The sequence below is a fragment of the Eubalaena glacialis genome, chromosome 20 (assembly GCF_028564815.1).
Source record: "Eubalaena glacialis isolate mEubGla1 chromosome 20, mEubGla1.1.hap2.+ XY, whole genome shotgun sequence".
NCBI classification, from domain to species: Eukaryota; Metazoa; Chordata; class Mammalia; order Artiodactyla; family Balaenidae; genus Eubalaena; species Eubalaena glacialis.
In genome coordinates, this window is record NC_083735.1 from 22,982,704 (window position 1) to 23,002,583 (window position 19,880).

At 43.2% G+C, this 19,880-nt stretch overlaps 1 long non-coding RNA gene across 2 annotated transcripts in view; it reads right to left on the reverse strand.

Moving 5' to 3' along the window:
- Positions 1 to 19,613, reverse strand: part of LOC133081224 (uncharacterized) — a 36,778-nt gene extending 17,165 nt beyond the window's left edge. For both annotated transcript variants that reach the window (XR_009698764.1, XR_009698765.1), the window contains exons 1-4: positions 19,497 to 19,613; positions 8,120 to 8,631; positions 7,267 to 7,376; positions 4,743 to 4,829 (exon numbers count right to left, since the gene is read on the reverse strand). This is a non-coding gene — a long non-coding RNA (uncharacterized LOC133081224). The remainder of the gene's footprint in view (positions 1 to 4,742; positions 4,830 to 7,266; positions 7,377 to 8,119; positions 8,632 to 19,496) is intronic.
- Positions 19,614 to 19,880: the final 267 nt, after the last annotated feature.

Genomic DNA, 19,880 nt, shown 5'->3' on the forward strand with positions numbered 1-19,880 from the left:
ACCTCACGGTCGCACGGAGATTGCCAGGAAGCCTGCAAAGCTCGTCCAACGCTGCCCAGACAGCGTGTTTGGCTGAGAGGAAGCTGGAAGGAGCAGTGGAGAGAGTTAATGCCTGTAAAGAGGTGAGCAGGTGCTGGCAGGGTGCTGCACGTACTAAGTGCTGCAGTGACACCTGCCTGACGGTCACTATTAGCTCCTGCGGAAACAGCCAGTAGTGATCTAGGGAGGGGCCTTAACTTACTCCAACCTCACTTCAGGAGCATTAGTACTTTAATACGTCTACTACTTGTTAAGATTATTATTCCTTTCAGATCCAAGTTCTTGCAGCTGGGTATTTATATCTTTTCTTGGTATTTCTCTGGCATCGCTGTTGAAGCTAAGATCTCAGATGAGAGGATCAGGTTCTGCAAAGCACTACTATGAGAGCTCAGAGAAAGTGAGTCCCAGGCCTGTGGGGCTGTGTGGCCATCCCAGCGGCCTCCGGCTCACCCAGCCTACACACCTCTGCTAATGCCTCTTACAGTCACACTTTCATTTCTCCCTAACACTTCTCTGGCCCTGCCACCTGGTCGAACACTACATCCTGCTGCTGCTTCACACCCCTCAGCTCCAGGGAGAACCATCTGCTGTGAGCTTTCAGGTGCCCTTCTTTGGCTCTCTGCCTAGAAGGTTCTTGCCCCTGCTTGCTGGCCTGGTAAACTCGTAAGCCTGCCATCCTTCAAGACTCAGTTAAACTGTCCCTTCCCCGTGTTGTATTGCTTCCCCCTCCGAGCTGCCTCAGCACCCAAGACAATTACATCTACACAGGACAGTGTGAGTTTCTTGGAATCATGCATTTTATTTTCATTTTTGTAATTCCAGCACAGAATCTGGCAAATAGGTGCTCAATAAATGCTCAGTCCATATTTAGACATGCGTTCTAATCATCTCACCTGCAATTCCTGTTTAGAACAGGGGGAGGGGAAGGGCTTAGGTGAAAAAAGTTATGTAAACTGACATGGGAGAATCTATATTAAAACATGTTCGGGGCTTCCCTGGTGGCGCAGTGGTTGAGAATCTGCCTGCCAATGCAGGGGACACGGGTTCGAGCCCTGGTCCGGGAAGATCCCACATGCCGCGGAGCAACTAGGCCCGTGAGCCACAGTTACTGAGCCTGCACGTCTGGAGCCTGTGCTCCGCAACAAGAGAGGCCGCGATAATGAGAGGCCTGCGCACCGCGATGAAGAGTGGCCCCCGCTTGCCGCAACTAGAGAAAGCCCTCGCACAGAAACGAAGACCCAACACAGCCATAAATAAATAAACAAAAATAAACCCAAAGTTTAAAAAACAAAACAAAACATGTTCGATCTTCAATTTGCTTTATGTAAACTCATCTTTAAACAATGAAAAATGGGACCAGATGATGTATGGTCCCTTTCAGTTTCAAAGATCTTATCTAAAGGAAAGTCCCTCCATACTCAACCCCCAGCACACTCCCCCATGAATTTCTCTTACACTTTCTATCAACCATGGACCCATTTAGGTTAACAAGTTACTCTCTTCAAAACATTACTTGCTAGGAAAGCTAAGCCTTATTTACCCCTTAGTGCGAATTACTCTAAATAGAAATTCTGCTGTGGACAGCCATGTGTTGAAGACAGTCAGTGTACTTTGTTGTTTGTTTTTTTATTGAAGTATAATCAACTTACAATATTATATTAGTTCACTTTGGTTTTGTTTATTGAAGCATAATTGACTTACAATATTGTATTAGTTTCACTTTGTTTTCGTTTGTTTATTAAAGTATAATTGACTTACAATATTAGTTTCAGGTGTACAACAGAGTGACCTGGTATTTTTGTACAACACAAAATGATCACCACGTGGAGAAGCGTACTTTGAATGGAGGGCTCTTCGTAGGCGTACAGGTTACAGCTCTAATGCTAATTAGTGCTCCTGAGCTGCAGTCCACTCTTGGCCCAAATTCCTGGCCCATGGAAAGCCATTCTCCACAGTGTAAAGAGCCTGGGCATCCTTGCCAGACAAAGCTGGTTTCAAATCCTGGCTCTGTCACATACTGGCCCTATGACTTTGGGTAAGTTACTCAACTTAGCAGAGTCTCTATTTTCTCACCCATAAAATGGTGATAATAACAGTAAATACCTCACAGGTTGTTGAGAGGATTACATGAGATGATGGGGCTAAGGTGCTGCCATAGAGCAAACGCACATAAATAGTAACTATTAGAGCTCTGCATGATCCTGGGGTTCCCTAGACTTGCCAGGAGTAGGTCTGGGTTGGTTGGCTGCCGGGTCTTGCTCTGAACTGGAGATGGGCTGCGGTGGGGGGTGGTTTGGTGATAGGACGGGAGGCCTGGTGAACACCCAGTCAGGTATGGCACACTGTGGGGCCCTGAGGTTTGGTCAGCTGGGGGACATGCTATTCCAGGAGCTCCAGGACAGTCATCAACCCACAGCCTGCCAACGACCCTGGACTCTGGGGGCTAGTCCCTCTTGCAGCTGAAGGTCTTTTCCATTCCTAGCCCACTGAACTAGGGAAGCCACTGCACTTTATAAAGCTGTGAAACATACAGAAACTCTTATTTCAGACATGAAATAAAATGCCAGAATCAGTTTTGCATCTGTAAATAATCTATCTCATCTTTGGAAGTGAAGCCCATGGAAGATTATTTCTTAAAGTGGGGTGTTCAGAGCAGCTACACCTGAGCCCCATCTCAGACATGCTGAATCAAGATCTCGGAGATGAGGATGAAGAGCCTACATTAAATCGTCCCCCACGTAATCCTGATGCACCCTGAACCCTTGCTTCTGCAACTGCGTTCCCACCGGCACCACTTGGGAGCTTATAAGAAATGCAGACACTCAGGCCCTGCCCCGGACATACTGAATCTGCACTTTTAAATAACTGCGCTAAAATATGCATAACACAGAATTTACCATCTTAACTGTTTTTTTAAGTGTACAGTTCAGTAGTGTTAAGTATATTCACATTTTTGTGCAACCAATTTCCAGAAGTCTTTCCATCCCGCAAAATTGAAACTCTGTACCCATGAAAACAACTCCCCATCTCCTTCTTGCCCCATCCCCGCCCCAGTCACTGGCAACCACTCAGAACTGCATTTTAACAAGTTCCCCAGCTGATTCATATGCCCATTAAAGGTTGAGAGGCACTGCCCTAAGTGTGAGAACCACACATCATAAAATCAGGAGCCACTGTGAGTCTCTTGAGGCACCCAGGCCACGGCCCTGGGCCAGGCCATGGAAGCCAGGCAGCAGAGCAACGACTAGTCCCTCTAGACAATTCTGACGCATGCTCAGGTGGTTTGAGAACCACTGCTTTGACCAGTGATTTGCACTCTTGCCTACATACTACAATCACCTGGGAACTTTAAAATTCATGCCTGAGACCCATCCCAAACCAACTAACTCTAGTCTCTAAAGGCAGAGCCCAGGTATCTGTATTTCTGAAAGATCTCCCAGTGATTCTGATAACTTAGCCAAGTTTCAGAACCACTGGAGGGACGAAGGAGGTTGGTAGGATTCTGCACTGTGCGTGGGATTTAGAGGGGAATGATGGCTCCAGGGAAGGCATCATAACTGCTGCTTCATTTTATATTGGCCCAGCTACCCTGATATGAATGATTGCTCCAAGGAGTTAAAAAAAAAATAAACTGTCTTTATGAAAAGAAATGGCTGTCTCCTTAGAAGCCCTAACACCCTCCCACTGCCTGTCATTATTTCCTATCACATTGCTCCGTTTATTTTCTTAATAGCATTTACCACAATTAGCAATTATCATGCTTATTGTCTGCCTCCTCTCACTAAACCAACACCTGCCTCTGTGTCAGAGCCAGGTTCAGAGCTCTGGCTCACCTCTCCATCTCACAGAGCCCCTGATAAATATTCGAGTGAATCAATCAACCCTGCTATGTCATGGAATCACTGTGGCTTCTGACAGTAAAAGAGACTGCTAAACTGTCAGGACCGAGAGAATCATGGTGGGGCGGGGGGGTTCTGCATGGAGCAGTCAAGGTCAGTGAGGGCGAGTTTTCCCAGAGGGAAGAGGCCAATGCGGGTAGTAGTGCAGATGGATTCACTGTGTGAAAATCAGAATTCTTAAATGAGTGATAGAGACTTTGAGCTAGTGAAATCTGAATATATAAATGTGACCTCATCCAGAACCTCCCAGCTAGTGAGGCTTGGATGACAACACATTTACACAACACTCTCCCACCCCGACTCCTATCCCGGGTGGAATTCTGTAATGGAAATAGCATATATTTTGGAACAGACCCGCATTCAAATTCTGCTCTCTCTCCTGGCTGGCTGCTCAACCGCAAGAAATTACTTATGTGAGCCTCAGACTCCTCATCTGAAAAATGGAATAACAGTAATTATCCCACAGATTACATAAAGCACCTGACAAAGTGCCTGACACAGAGCAGAGCTCAAAAAATGTTAACTCCCCAATCTGCAATCTGGATTTCCTTACCCACTCCTTTTCAAACCTCTTCTTCCTTTAGTTACACTCTTACTGCCTCATCAGCAGAACACATGCAATCACTTATAGCACCAATCGTCTATGCATTTGACTGGAAAAAAAAAAAATCACACACTGACTTGTGGATTGTCTTCTATCACTGTATTGAGAGCTCTTGTACACTGAATACATGAAAAGTTGAAGGATGTATTAAACTTGTTTCCCATCCTAAATGGAAACGCCTTTTGGGACAGGAACCTTACCTTCTGCTTCTTTCTGTCCTCCAGCACTGAATTCCGCAGTCAAACGCGCAGCTCTGATATGCACTTTCCAGATCTTCATGACCACAACTGTTCAAAGAGTAGACACTATCTTTACCCTATGTCCCAGCCAGCCCATAGGACACCCTCTCTCAACATCTTCCTCCAAGTTCTGCTTTTCCCTGTTTCCCAATGACAGTGAAAAGAAGTGCTTGCTTCCTGAGTATTCTGCATCCCTCCAAGCAACCTCTGCTCAAATGCAGCCCATCTGTGCATTGCTGACACTGTGAATCTATTTAAATTCTGATGATTCACTATACTGATTGAACTAGGTTTTACTCTTTCTTTTATTAAGGTTTTTATGTGCTTTACCTTTTAACAGAATTCAAAGTATTATGAAGAGATATAACATCTTTAAATCATCATGATATTATTTATGTTAAGACCGTGGCAGGGAATGCAAATTTCTTCACCCAACCTAATCTCCCCTTTTCCTTTAGTAAGAGATCCCAAATTTTTAGTTGGTGCATTGCAGTCCAGTTAAAAGATGACATTTCCTATTCTCATGAACAGTTCACTGAGTCAGATGTTGGGGTATTTGCCATAGAGGTGTGAGAATACTGTGCAGCATTTCTGGGTGAAGTCTCCTTATTAAGTGTTTATGTGTTTATTCTTCCTCATCTGTTGCCAGCCTGGAACATAGATGAGATGGCTGGAGCACCAGTTACCTTCCTAGACCATGAATACCAGGCCCACACTTTAGAGATTATAGAGCTGACAGCCAGAAGGAGATTGAGTTCTTAAAGAATTTGGGACACCTGGCCATGCCAACCCCCAAACTGCCTAGTATTTGTAAAATCCCTTTGCAAGAGAAAGCAGCTAACTATTATATGCAGTTGAACTTAATTTGAACTAATACAAGGTACAGTTAAATTATGCTTCTTGCATATTCAATTCACATAAATGAAGTTTAATCACACATAATTATTGCACTGATTCCATGATGATCAAATAGTTTACAGTCTACTAATTGCACTGAACTACTGGCTGAATGTAGCATTTGGATTTGTAATGCAAAATAAAAAAAAATGTTAAGATGCTTAAGGAAGTGTAGCTGGTCCAAAAAGCCAATTTTAGACAGCAGTAAATAGCCCTAAGCCTCTCTGGGCACCAAACATTACCGCATAAGGAAAACATATGCAAAAAAGCATCATAATCTAGTTAAAGTATTGCTGTTGGTTTTATGGATTTTACTAGCTATTTTTATTTGTCTTAAGTTTTAAGTAGATTTTAGGCATATTTATTGTGCTAGAAAATTTTTATCACTAGTGAGAAATAAAGTCTCTGTCCTAGAAACACATATATGTAATTTTTGGTCTTTGCTTTTTGTCAGAAAATGAGTGGGAGAGAAACAGACAATATGAGATTAAGGGAATATTGAAGGGAATGAAGTGGAAGGTCATGATACTGGTCACTGGGAAACAGGGAAAAGCAGAACTTGGAGGAAGATGATGAGAGAGGGTGTCCTATGGGTTGGCTGGGACATAGGGTAGAGATAGTATCTACTATTTGAATAATGGACTTCTGTTTACAAAGCCCATGAGTTATCTCACTCAGACATAGGGGTAGAAACACAGGGAGGGTTGGCCAGGGGTTACGGGTAAGAGAAGGGATGGCTATAAAGGAATTTCAGGAGGCATTCTTTGGGATGATAGAAAAGAGAAAGTCTCTGCATTCCAACTGCCTGAGATAACCAAGGTTGGCCATAAAGTTGGGCATGTATATAAATATCAGGGAATGATTCCGATTTTGACCTCATACTTATGCTTTTTTGGAGACTCTCTTTATGAAAAATACAAAATTAAGTTCAGAGTTTTGAACAAGATCTCTGCAAGTGAGAGCTTCTGAGCCTTAGCCATGCCGTAAATCCAACTCTGATCATTTATCTATACTTTAAAAACAATCAAAACAGGGACCATACTATACAGACTGTTAGTAAACTTTTTCCCCTCAACTATAAGTCTCGAGTATCCTTCCCTGTCAATACATATGATTCTAGCTCATCTTTTAAGATAATTCTGTGGTTTTTCTAATAGTCATTAGATAGATAGATAGATATTTAAATTATTTCCGTATGTTGATCCTCTCACTGGGGGATGCTTTCCCTAACAACAGAGCCTGGAATATGATAAGCCCTAAATAAAATGTTTGTTGAATTGGTGCCTTGTTCTGAGCACACATGTGTAGTTTCCGGGTTTGACAGGGTTAAAAGACGGTGATCTCTACTCTGAAGCGCCCCCTGGCTGGAGTGGGGAGACAGAGACCAAAGCACCAGTATTCTGTCTCTGAATGCCTGTCCCTCTTCTGTACATCCTCTCTCCCTCTCCCCCTCTTCCTCCCCACGCCCCCACTGGGCTGTCACCACTCAGGGCTTGTAGTGAAGGGTGGGAAACTTCACTGAACACGTCTGTTCAGGAAACACAGTGGTGTTTCAGGAATATGCTCTAGATTTCAAAGCACTTCTAACCTTAAAGGGAAAGTTTCCTGAATATCTTTCCCTGGATTGATGACAGCCAAGTCCCAATTGGAAAGACAGTGGTAATCGGAGAGGCCTGAGTACATTTAGCTGCTGTGAATCTGAAAAACAAAGAATATTTAAAATGAATAAAAATTTCACAAGATCAAGGAGTGTGGGACTCTAGAAATAAAGTTCTCTTTGTATTCTTATATGAGAGAATGGATGGTGAATATATCGACTTTAGCTGGGCCAAAAGACGTAGTTCATTTGTGATTAGAGACATTCTCTGGAAACAATAAATGGACTGAAAGTACCAGCTGAAGAAACAATAGGTTCAAAACCTATCATCCCAGAATAATGCATGGAGTTTTGGTCCTTTTAATGAGAAAATGTGTATGCTCATTTCCTTGAATAAATCTCTACATCATTCATGAAAGACAGTGGAATATTAAGCCTAGCAATTTCTCTTACTTCCAGCCTCTGTAGCCTTCTAACCTAAACTGGGACCTCTCTTCCTCATAGATTTAGTGATGTCCCCAGATTCAGGAGAATCTAAGGGACCCAAAGGCAGGTGCTCAGTTTAAAGGACAGAGTTATTGTTCCTTGCTACTTTCTCAGCTTTACACAGGTTTGCCAGGAACAGGGCTCTTGCTTCATTCCCAGCGCCTGAGTGCCCGGCAGGCACAAGTTTCAATAACCAGGTCACACGTCTCTCCCATAGTTTTCTCCAGATCCTTGAGCTATCTCGTCATCTCTTTTTGATATTCCATTTTTCTAGGATGAGGACCTTAGGTGGACATTGTTAGTTCACTAATCTGCTTCTACTTCCTAATAGTACTTACATTATCTCTCTGCTATTTACCTCTTTCCCGTGCAGTCCGGACATTTCAGGGAAAGCCGACCCCACCTCTAGCTCAAGAGGTGGACTCTGGTGGGCTTGAGGCCATCAGCCCATCGCAGTCCTCTGGTCAGTTCGTCTGTTCAGGGATGTGCCTGTTACTCAAGGTGAATCTCAGTGTCTTTGTTAGAATACAGGGACTGAGGCACTCTATTTTCATTGGAAATAAGCCAGAAAACATTTAGCTCCCATCGCAGCTGGCAAAAACTAGTTAAATATTTGCCAGTGTTCCCTTTTTTTCCTGGGCACACAGCTCACTACATCTTCCAGCCTCCTTGGCCATATGACTGAGTTCTAGCCAATGGAATGTGGGCCAAATCGATGTCTCCCCTTTCAAGCCTGCCTCTTCTCTAGTGATCTTCCTTTTTCTTTCCCCATCTGCTGGCTGAGTGGAGAACCACAATGGAGAGAGCCTGGGTAACCATTTGGAGGACAGCGTCTCAGGATGGTTGCTTGACCAGGAACACTGGACCGAACTGCATGGAGAAACAAATTTACATTGTGTGAAATCACCAAAATTTTAAAAAATATTTTATTTTTATATATTTATTTATTTAGGCTGCGCTGGGTCTTAGTTGTGGCATGCAGGATCTTCGTTGCGGCACGTGGGATCTTTAGTTGCGGCATGCATGCGGGATCTAGTTCCCCGATCAGGGATCGAACCTGGGCCCCCTGCACTGGGAGCACGGAGTCTTACCCACTGGACCACCAGGGAAGTCCCGAAATCACCAGAATTTTAAAGTTGTCAGTTACAGTGTTAATCTCTCCTGATTAGTTCACTTCCTTACCTAGGAATCTTCCTTTTCATGGTCCCATAAATCCTCTTTACTGATTAAACATGCTTGCATTGGGTTTTGCTGTTACTACTTAGAACAGGATAACTGATACGGATCCTGCCTTGCACCCCATCTTAGGATTGCATTGTGGCTTTTTGGTTGTGCTGTTAATGCTTATTTGATTCAGTTCATTTCTGGCATTCAATGTCACCCTGCCTAGGGAGAGTGATCTTGTTTGTTAATGGCTTAACTAGTGATTGTGGCTAGATGCTCTACCTATTTTCTCCATTCACTAAAATAACTCTTGTTGTTTTTTTTTTTTTCCACTGCAATTTGCTCTCCATTTAGGGACTGAGGATAATCAGTACTGGCTCTATGCTGCTCCTGGTTAATAACTTAATGCTTCCTAATTACTTACTAAGGGGCTTAGTAGCCAAATAGTTTAACTAACAGCACAAGGTAAGAAAAGATATAAACTTGGACAGGAGCATCGCATCCTTACTTTCATGGGGGTTATATTTCTCCATGACCAGATCAAAGTATCCGCATTCCTTGTTCCCATGACTTCCACAGGGACCAAAAGACCTGGGAGGCAAGTGACAAGGGTCACAGGAACAATAAAGTGGTTTGATTTAGTCCTTTGCAGAGAATTGTCTATTTAGAACAAGCAGCCTCCTGTGTTAACAGCAAAGGCCACACTCATGTTACATCCACATTCATAAACAAACCAGTGTTGAGGAAGTGCCAAATATGACCACAAGCAAGATCTTCTCTTTTTGCCCCAACCTTTCTTTCTCACAATATTTTACTGTCCCAGCCAAGGAAGCCTTCCTTCCTCCATCAGACTAGATATGTTAAACCAGTATCACTCCAACTTTTTTTTTAACCTATTAATCCTGCTTCCCATCTTTTCTACCTTCATTTGCATTGACCACTGGAATTACAAAAATGATTAAGCCATAATTTACTTCCTCAAAGTGCTTACAACCTCATGAAGGAGACAAACACATATTTTAATGAAATGTGGGAGGTGCTGTAATAAAGTTATACACATGGTGCTATGAGGCACAGAAAAGGACCACTTAGCCCAGTATGAAGCTCATAAAGGTTCTCAGGGGGGAAATGATGCCTAAGCTGAACCACAAAAAGCTGAATACTACCCAAACATAAACCATGGGCAGAAATGCCAGCATTTGATGGGTGAAGGAAGGCAGGAGAGGCCAGGTCTTAGAAAGAACATCCAAGCATGTCTTTGAATTATTTATTCCTATTAGAATTTAAGTTCCTTGAGTGTAGGAACTTGATCCATTTTGTTCACTGGTGTGTTCAGTGCCTAAAACAGTGCTTGGTACTTAAATGGTGCTAAAAAACTATTTGTGGAATTGAATGACGCCTGGAAGGAATGCCAACAGATATGTATCTCAGAGGAATCTCTCCAGCAGGTGTGTGAAGCCGGCAGGGAGACCCGTCATGAGGCTAAGGCCACAGTCCAGGTAGAGAATGGGACCTCCATAGGGCAATGAGAGCAGGGTAAGGAAGAGGGGGCATATTTGAGAAATGTTTACAAAGTAAAATCAGCAGGACTTGGTAACTGGCTGTGGGAGATGAAGGAGAGACCAGGATGACTCTTAGTGATAAAGAATACAGAGCAGGAATAGGAGGAGGAGAAAACAGAAGAAACCTACATGGCTAGAAATCTGCTTTTAACAAAATCTCTCTCCCACCCATGACCCTCTCAGGGACCTCCTAGCCAGGTAATGTTCAAGTCAGTCATACTGTCATGTTCATTCAAGTGACCTTTGCATAATTTTGGAATTATATAATTTATGATAAGTTAGGATATATTTATATATTCTAAATAATGTGTTATTTAAAAGTGTATGTTAGACCTCAGTGTATCTTTCAGGTCTTCTACTTTGTATTTTCTATATTTTTGACTCCCTATTCTTTTTTTTTTTTTTAATGTTTTGATGAAATACCTTATTTATTTATTTATTTATTTATTCATTCATTCATTCATTCATTTATTTATTTATTTATGGCTGTGTTGGGTCTTCGTTTCTGTGCGAGGGCTTTCTCTAGTTGTGGCAAGCAGGGGCCACTCTTCATCGCGGTGCGCGGGCCTCTCACTACCGCGGCCTCTCTTGTTGCGGAGCACAGGCTCCAGACGCGCAGGCTCAGTAGTTGTGGCTCACGGGCCTAGTTGCTCCGCGGCATGTGGGATCTTCCCAGACCAGGGCTCGAACCCGTGTCCCCTGCATCGGCAGGCAGATTCTCAACCACTGCGCCACCAGGGAAGCCCCTTGACTCCCTATTCTAAATTCTTGATAAGTGTGTATTATGTATGTTATATATATATATATATCTGTGTGGCTGTGTAATTTCAATAACATTGAAATTATAATCTGTGGAAGTTTTATTCTAAAGAAGACATATTTCTCTAACAGCTAGATGAGATAAACTTTTTCTTCTATTGTTATTGATTGTTAGGATGTAGCAAAAGATTATTTTTATTTAAATAGACAATTTGGATGTACTCAATTTGGCATGTAAACAAATTTTGGGTTATTAATATTTAGTTCATAAATAACACATTTCTTTATCATCCATTTTACTTTCTTTGATGTTTACTATTAGTGAGTTATAGTCTTTGTGAATGCCCAGACAGGGGACACAACACCTTTTGATTCCTGACTTTTAAGTAACATTATATATGGTTATATCTTACCTCTACAAGTCATCTATTTATATTTTGCTTTGTTAATTGTTATATTATGTAAGTATGATAGACATATGTAGGAATAAAAATAAATGACAAAATGAACACCTGAGTCTCCTCACCCAGCTTAAGAAATACCAATTAGATTTTTAAATAATTTTCTGATTATTAAAATAATATATATTTGCTGTATTTTAGAAAGTATAAAAAAGACTAAGGAAGAGGGAGAAAAATCATCTATGATATTATTACCTAAGAGGAACCAATGTAGCATTTGTATAAGTTTCTCTCAAATCTTTTAATGTAGAAAATCATATTGTAGAAACAACTTTGTATCTTGCTTTTTCCTCTTAATATTGGACCATATGTGTTTTCTTCTATTACTGTATCATTAGACATCACTTTTAAAAAGCTACAAAATTTCCATTGTATGACTGAATCATAATTTTTAAGCTGTTCCCTAAATTGTTGGACTTGTAAGTTACTTCCAATTTTTCATTATTGTAAATATAATTTGATGTGTATCTTTTGCAAAATGACTTTTCTGTACTGTGATGCTGTGTGTACCGGGTGTGTAGTGTGTATTCCGTCTTCTCTTGGATAGATTCCACACTCACGGAATCACCAGGCCAAAGGAAGTGAACACTTTGAGGTTCTCAAGACATACTGCCAAATTGCTTCCCCCAAAAGCTCTAGCAATTAGTATATGTGAGAGTACATCTTCCGCAATACTCTTGTAAACACAAAATCTAGTTATTTTCTGTTTTTAAAAAGCACATGGATGAGAAAGTATGAATGGGGCCATATTCTCCAAAGTATCCTTTTATCTTGATTTCATGCCCTGTTGATGATAAATATAAACAAAACTAATTTTTTAAATCATAGAGGAAAATTGTGTCAGTGGAGAAATTAATATTAGATTATTGATAGTGGTGATAATTTGATGGGGAGGAAGGTGGAAATAAGAGTACAAGGATGTAAAGACTTATTAGGCAGTGATTCAAGTCACATGCTTTTGTCCTTAATTGTGTGGCTCACTGCACTTACAGAATTTTATAAAATACAAGACTTTAGGATTACAAAATGCACATGAAGACTTTGCATCTCGAAGGTCACTTTTGATGATGTAGGATTTTTCGCTGGCAACTATTTTCTATTAACATATTGAAGAGATCATACCACTGGTTCCTGGCTACCATTGTGGCTGTTCAGAAATCAACAAGTCCGGGGTTTCCCTGGTGGCGCAGTAGTTAAGAATCCACCTGCCAATGCAGGGGACACGGGTTCGAGCCCTGGTCCGGGAAGATCCCACATGCCGCGGAGCAACTAAGCCTGTGCGCCACAACTGCTGAGCCTGCGCTCTAGAGCCCACAAGCCACAACTACTGAAGCCCGCATGCCACAACTACTGAAGCCCTTGTGCCTAGAGCCCGTGCTCCGCAACAAGGGAAGCCACCGCAATGAGAAGCCCACGCGCCACAACGAAGAGTAGCCCCCTCTCGCCACAACTAGAGAACGCCGGAGCGCAGCAACGGAAGACCCAACGCAGCCAAAAATAAATAAATACAATAAATAAATTTATAAAAAAAAAAAAATCTACAAGTCCAAGTGTCCTTTCTTCAAAGCTAATCTGACTTTTTCTCTGGCTATTCTTCTCCCCTCTCCCCCTCACCCCTCTATTTTTAGCTTTCTTCAGTTTTACTCTGCTGAATGTAGGTGTGGATTTTAAAATGATCTTCTTGGTATTAACTTGCCAGTGAGTCAGGGAATAGTATTTTTCATTAGCACTGGAAAAGTTTGTCACTATTTCTTTAAATATTGAATCTTCCCTATTATCTCTTTCCTTGCCTTCTGGGATTTTGATCAAAAATATGTTAGATGGAATAGATATTTGAAAGTATTAAGGAATTATTATAAATATTTAGGTGTGATGATATTGTAGTCGTTTTCTTTTAAGAATTCTTATTGTTAAAGAATGTCTATTTTTAAAAACATGCGTTCAACCTTCTCTCTGTCTCTTCCAGGTTTCTTTCCTCTGTTGTTCATATTTTTGACTCCCTGTTGTAAATTCTCGATGATATATATTCTGAGTTATTTTTAGTTCAGTAAACTTCTTCTGCTGTATTCTAGTATCCAATCTGCTGCCAAAGATGTCCAAATATATATAATTTATAACAAATACATAGAGTTTATAATAAATATATATAAATTCTGTTTGGTTCCTTAACCAATCTGTCTTATTTCTGTAGTTTTCTGTTTCCTGCAAACATTTTCAGTATTGTCATTTATTTTTTTAAACCCAGTAAGCAAAGTGGCTTTATAATCTGAGCCTGAGAATTCTGGTATCAGCAGTCTATACAACCTTTTCCTGCTGTCCTGTTTTTGGCTGATTCTCCCTCCTATTGTCTTGCTTTCTTGTGAGCTTGGTTACCTATAAGTGCGCATTTGCCACTGACCTTGAAAACTGCCTGTGAGGTTTTCCTGCGGCCTGAGATGAATATGCTTCCTCCTCGGTGTTTTATATTTGCCGGTTAGATTCTTGGAAACTCCACTACTTGGAAACCAAGTCAAACCAAATTTAAGGCTTGACTTTCTCTGACTCCCTCAGATTGTATGTGCCCAAAATGCAAATGCCTGTGAGGACTGGTCTGTGGCCAATTTTCTACGGAATTTTTTTTCTTTTCCTTCTTCCCTCTGTTCTGCTCACCTCCAAGTAGCATTTCTAGTCTTTTGTGGTTGTGATGCAGAAGGGCATATTTAGTTCTGCTTAACTCACACTGATGCCGTTGCACTTTGGGGTTAAAGGCTATAGGGAAAGTCTTCCAGAACTGCCCTCCCTGCTGGACTTGACCTCTGTCCCTCCTACCCGAGCAGGGCTAACAACCTTGGTCAGCTGGGTGCTGTCTTCAATTCCCCCGCAGCATAGGCAGTTTTGACTCCCCACTCCCACCACCCCTTCCAAATATTATTCTGAAAACAGTTTTTTATCCAAAAAACTAGCCAGAGAGTCCCACTTGTCAAGTCTTTTCAACTTTTCAATTTTTTTAACGGGATCCAACTAACCTAACCCTCCATTTTGAGAAACAAGAAGTCTTCTGCTAAAAAATTTTAACTTTGTAATTAGCAAAAAGTAGAATAACTAAGAGATTTTTGCTTTGGGAATCTGACAGTAGAAATGTAGATGAGTGGCAGCTTGACTTTACTAAAGGATAAAATGTTTATGATATGATACAATGTTTATTATTAATGATTAACAACATAAATAATTTCAATTGGCATCATTAGTCTGTAACACTGTAACACCATATGAAATTCCACCTACAGCTGCCTCCCTTTCTAGACACCTGATACCCAATTGGCAAAAGTGTTTTGAATAATCAAGGACACAGATGATGTCATCAACTAGTATCTAATCACATAAACATCAGCTTCCATTTTCTCAGGGCTGAAATAAGAAGGCTGAACTCTGACCTCTGAAGTGAGAAGGCCACTTCAGTTCAAAGAGTTATCTGGCTCTTTCAGAGCCAATAATCTGGGCTAACAACATTCCAGCTCTTTTCTCTGGGGAAGGAAGAGTAAGATAGGTTTATCCAGTTACTAGTTTTTTTCCTCTCCTCAGTCCAAAAAAAAAAAGAAGGAGTTTGTAGCAGCAAACAAAAATAAATCAATACAACAATACAGAAAAATATATTGAGATTTTAAAATGAGAGGAAGAAAAAAGAGATGAAAGCATTACTCCAAAATGTCCTATAGTTGGGTCATGAAGTCTATGCAGAACTTCGCAGCATTTGCTAACTTAAGGAAAACATATACTATATTTCATATATATTTAGTAGTTCATACACTAAACAGAAAGCTCCCACATAAATGAGATTTCTAGTACAGAAAAGACTTCAAGTATATATAGGCATTACTATGTTTTTATTCTGCAGTCACAGTTTTAGCAGATATCCACTGAGTTTAATGCTAATTGAGGTTCTACTATATATTGTCTATTTCAAATAGCATAGAAAAGATAGCACATCTTGCCTGACCCATTGATTGAGCTTGATTTTGGACTTATCACCAATCTCCATAAGAACACCTCACTCAAAGAAAGGATTTGTAATTCCCAACCCCTTAATTTTCAAAGAATATTTCCCTCAAAAGAAAAACCATAAAATTTTAGAACATCCTAAAAAGAATTTAAGTTCTGTAATGTGTCTTTCCGTCTACATTCAATCAGGAGAAAGGCAGTTCAAAGCAACTCTATTACATGTTGGAAGGTCAGTTCTAATGCATTACAGGATGATCTTGAACCATCTGACATTTTAAGTGCGTTTAAAATTTTCTGTCTTGATAGTTTGTGACTCCACTGGGCTAGCTACTGTTGCCAAGGCAATATGGGTTACTGCAGGGATACAAAGGGGTTTTTGTTTGTTGTTTTTTAAATATTAACATGACAAACATGGAAAAAGTAAATATAGAGAACAAATTCAGCCCCTTTTCTCTTCAAAATGTATGCAGTACAGATCCTCTGATCATATATCTGATTAAAAAATACAAAGACTCATGAAGTGACTTTACCAATTGGTATAGAGACCTTCTCCTAATCAGTGGGGCAGCTACCATCAGAGTCCTCTTCTCAGTCTTTGTTCTGGATTGAGGCCCCTCTGAAAATGTGGGACATTGATTATACACAATATTAACTACCCACCTCCAACACGTTTATCTCCAAATGGAAAAATCCTTTCTTTATGTAAATAAAGGTGGCTGTAAAGGTCCAGAGTGTTACATTTCAGGGAACTTGTGAAGAGAAGACAGAGAAATGCATGGTGCAAATCATATAAATACATTCAGTTGGGTTGCAAAAGACTCAAATGCAGATGAGAATAAAGATTCCAATTAACCCTTTTTTTTCTCTGTGATTATTCCTTCTAGTCAATATAATCTAAAGCTGTTCAGGCACTATGATGGACTCCAATCATCTGATGATAGGATGAATCAAAGCCTCTATTTTCTGGAATACTACATGAAACTTTTCTGGAAACATATAACATCTTTGCTTCCTACTAACTGAAATGCAGTATTTTAAAATCAGAAGTCTACATGCAGATCAAGAAACCCTGTAGTACAAGGCACTTTTTAATCAAAATCTCCCAAAGCAAGGTCTCCTTAAGACAAACCAATGATTCAAGCAAAATGCCATGTTGCTACCAGAGACCTGGAAATAAATAGGAAGTCTTTTAAGCACAATTAAAAAACAACTCACAAACCTCAGAGCAACTATTTTTAAATAAATATTTAGAAGCTCAAGGAAAGTGCTTGTCTTATGCTTGGAAGCACCCTGGACCCCATCGGCTCCTGCTCCCAATAAATTATGCTGGGAGTGTGTCTGGAAGAATAAACATGAGACTGAGAGCTCACAGGAACGGTATAGGGTTGGTGTCCATGAGCGCTTTCACATGCTGACACGTGAGCAGACCTTTGGTTCCACTGCAGGCAAGCTCTTCCTATCTGACCATTTAAAAACTATCCAGGATACAACAGCCACTCCTACTGTGGATGGATACTTCCACCCAGTTTTGATGCAGTTTCAGTTTCATCCCGTGAAACCATCAGAACTTCCCACCAGAGATAAATGAGGAGATTCTGGCCTTTATTAGTGTGCACAATTAACACAGGTGACCTGGCTGTACTTGCCAACCTTCCTGCTATATATATATTTTTTTAAAATAAATTTATTTATTCATTTATTTTTGGCTGTGTTGGGTCTTCGTTGCTGCGCGCAGGCTTTTCTCTAGTTGCGGCGAGCAGGGGCTACTCTTCGTTGGGGTGCACGGGTTTCTCATTGCAGTGGCTTCTCTTGTTGCAGAGCACGAGCTCTAGGCACTCGGGCTTCAGTAGTTATGGAGCGTGGGCTCAGTAGTTGTGGCGCACGGGCTTAGTTGCTCTGCGGCATGTGGAATCTTCCCGGACCAGGGCTTGAACCCGTGTCCCCTGCATTGGCAGGCGGATTCTTAACCACTGTGCCGCCAGGTAAGTCCCCTCCTGCTATTTTTATCCATCTCCCTACATGTGAGCACCTTTGACCTACTCTGAGATCAGACCCCCTGATCTATTAGAATGACTTTGTCAGTCTTTCTTTAAAAATGAACAGGCAATAAAACGAATTTAATCTAGAAGCAGCAGCTCAGTAAGGGAAATGAAAACATCAGAAGTTATCTAATCACAGCCACAGCCATCCAGGGCTCTGTCTTATCTGCTGGGTAATAAAAATGGGACCTTCCTAAACTTGAAGGGCATCAAATAAAATAAGTAGTAAAGTTGTTGCTTGCCTCTGGCTCTTGGGGGGATTGCTATGCAGTTTAACCAGTGTATACTAACTACAAAACACTGTCATGGGTTTGAAACACCTATGTTCTAGGAAAGTTTTTTGGGGGGTGCAGGGGGAAGGTTGTTTTCACATAAAGCAAAAATTGAAACACAAACATCTTTGAGAACAGGGATTGTTAAGAGGGCAGCAGAAGGAAGGAATGGGCAGAAAAGAATATCTCCTCTGAAGTTAGGGTAGTTTTTCCAGAAGAGTAGGGTTCAGTCTCACTTTAAGGAGAACACTTTTAAATACCTTGGACAGCTCAAAACTGCTATTTGGGGAACCAAGAACCAAGTGAGCCAAGAATAGAGCAGTGCTTTAAAAATCCTGGCAGAGCAGCAAGAGGATGAAGAGTTGTTTTCGCATAGTTCTGAACACAGGAGTAAAGAAGCAGAGGCACCTCTTCCCAAAAGGCGCCGGAATCCTACGGCATCAATGGATCCGTCACGGGGGCGGGGGGGCGGGGGGCCGGGTATTTCTCAAAGTCTCCCAGGGCACTCACTCCTCCCTACCCCGCCCCACTACTCCGTCCACCCTTCCTCCCTACACCTCCAGGACCCGCCCCCCCCCCCGGGGGTGTGCAGCACTTCTTAAGCTCTAGCCCCCGGGGACCACCTCTGCAGCCCGGACTCTTCCGGGAGCTTGGCAAGTTCCGGGGCTGAAAGCCAGGCTTGCACAGGCCGCCAGGGGCCACTCGGGCCTGGAGGTCGGGGGGTGGGGTGTGCATGGGGGAACTAGAGCCTTAAAGGCCACCCACTTCCTTCGAGGGGATGGGGAACGCATCTTCCTCACAGTACTTCTCAGGGGCCAGCCCGCTCCTCACTCGACGGTGATCAATACTCACTCGACGCGGCTCGGACCACCTCCTAACTGTGCCCCTGGACTCCGCCCTAAGGGCCCTCTGGCGTCTGTGACGGCGCGGGTCCCGACCTCTTCAGTCGGCTCAGGCCAGCGCTTCAGGGGTCCCTCCAGTCCTCTCCCCCGTCCCCTCCCCCCCCCCGGCACTTTATCTAGCCGAGGAAGGAGCGCAGAGGAACTTGGCTGCATCAAGGGACCTGAGAGCCTATGGATGAGTTTTAAACCCGAGAGCCAATTAAACATTATTGGAACCCACTGTAAGGGCGGGGAAGGGGAGGTTAGGAGGCGGAGAGGCTGAGTCCCACGGCGGCGGGTCCAGCCCCGGAACCCAGCACAGCCCTCCCTCGGCCCTTCCCCGCCGTCAGGACGAGGGGCGCTGCCACCCCAGCCGGGACCCTGCGCCTCCCCGCCCCCAATTCCCCTCAGGACGCGCAAGTCGGCCCCTCCCCACCCACGCTGGGCCGAGCAAGCCGAGCGGAGGGCAGGGGCGAGACGAGGGGCCAAAGTTCCCCGGACTAAGACGCCGCGCGCAGCTTTTCCTACACAGCAGCTGCGGCTCCGGGCGAACGCCTGCGCCTCAAAGGTTGGTCTCGCGCCGCAGCCCGGGACGGGTGCAGGGCCCACACCCTCTTACCTGACGCGCGGCCCCGAGGGGGGACTGGGCTTCCGCCCGCCGGGTCCGTCCCCAGGGCAGCGTGGCGGCCGTGGGCGGGGTCGGCGGTCGCGCCGCCCTCCCCGCGGGCTCCGGGGCTGCTTGGCGCCGGCGGAGGGAAGAGACGCCCCAGGCGGGAGTACGAACTCCGCGGGCACCGGGTCCACTGCGGGGGCGGGGCCGCTCGGCCCTCAGTCACTCGGGGCGGGAGGTGGGGGCACCGGGGAGCGGGAAGGGGGAGCGGGGTGGCGGCGGGGGACGACTTCTCAGCCGAGTTTCCACCTTCTGAGGACACCCGCGCTCCCCCTGGCCTGGGCGCGAGCGCCCCCTGGAGGCCCCGGCGGAGGGCGCGGCCTGAAGCGGAGC